Source organism: Morone saxatilis, unplaced genomic scaffold, assembly GCF_004916995.1.
Source record: "Morone saxatilis isolate NCDOM2014 unplaced genomic scaffold, NCSU_SB_2.0 Contig15, whole genome shotgun sequence".
Taxonomy (NCBI): Eukaryota; Metazoa; Chordata; class Actinopteri; family Moronidae; genus Morone; species Morone saxatilis.
In genome coordinates, this window is record NW_023339707.1 from 25,709,874 (window position 1) to 25,710,581 (window position 708).

Consider the following 708-nt stretch of genomic DNA (forward strand, 5'->3'; position numbering starts at 1 on the left):
TTTTGATTGGCTGGTTGCGTTGTTTTGTGTCTCATGTAGCTTGTTTTACATTTATTTGTATATTTTGGTGATATTTCTGTGGTTGATCTGTCTTTGCTTTTTTTTCTGGGGGCCTTAGAGCAGGGGGACAGGGGGACGTCAGAAGCTTTGAAGACTGCTACAGCAAACTATTAGAATAAATGGGCCGCTTTATTCCTCCTGCCAGAATGGTGTGGTGGGTAAACATTGGTGAAAGGTGCAGCTCAGGTTATCACTCGTACTGTACATAATAGAGTTCTACAGCTCTATGTAACCCTCTCCACACCTTCAACACCACACACACACACAGCACACACACACACACACACGCACACATTACACACACACACACACCTTTTCTCGTACAGGAATCTTTATCTTAACAATCTGACACAGTTTTACTCAGCGCACACCCAGACTTTAAAGGCAGTTGTGTGTGTGTCGTGTGTTGTGTGGTGTGGTGTGTGTGTGTGATGGCAGCTCTGAGGTTCAATACTTGACACGTAACAGATATTGTGGATACGCGACCAGTGAGACGGGTGGGTGTCGTGTGTGTGTGTTGGTGTGTGGTGTGTGGTGGTGGGTGTGTGTGTGTGCTGTGTCAGACAGGTTAACAGCTAATGATCAACCATGTTCACAGAGAGGTCAAAGGACACATGTTGCACGGTTAAAAGAGGAGGCGAGAGGCGA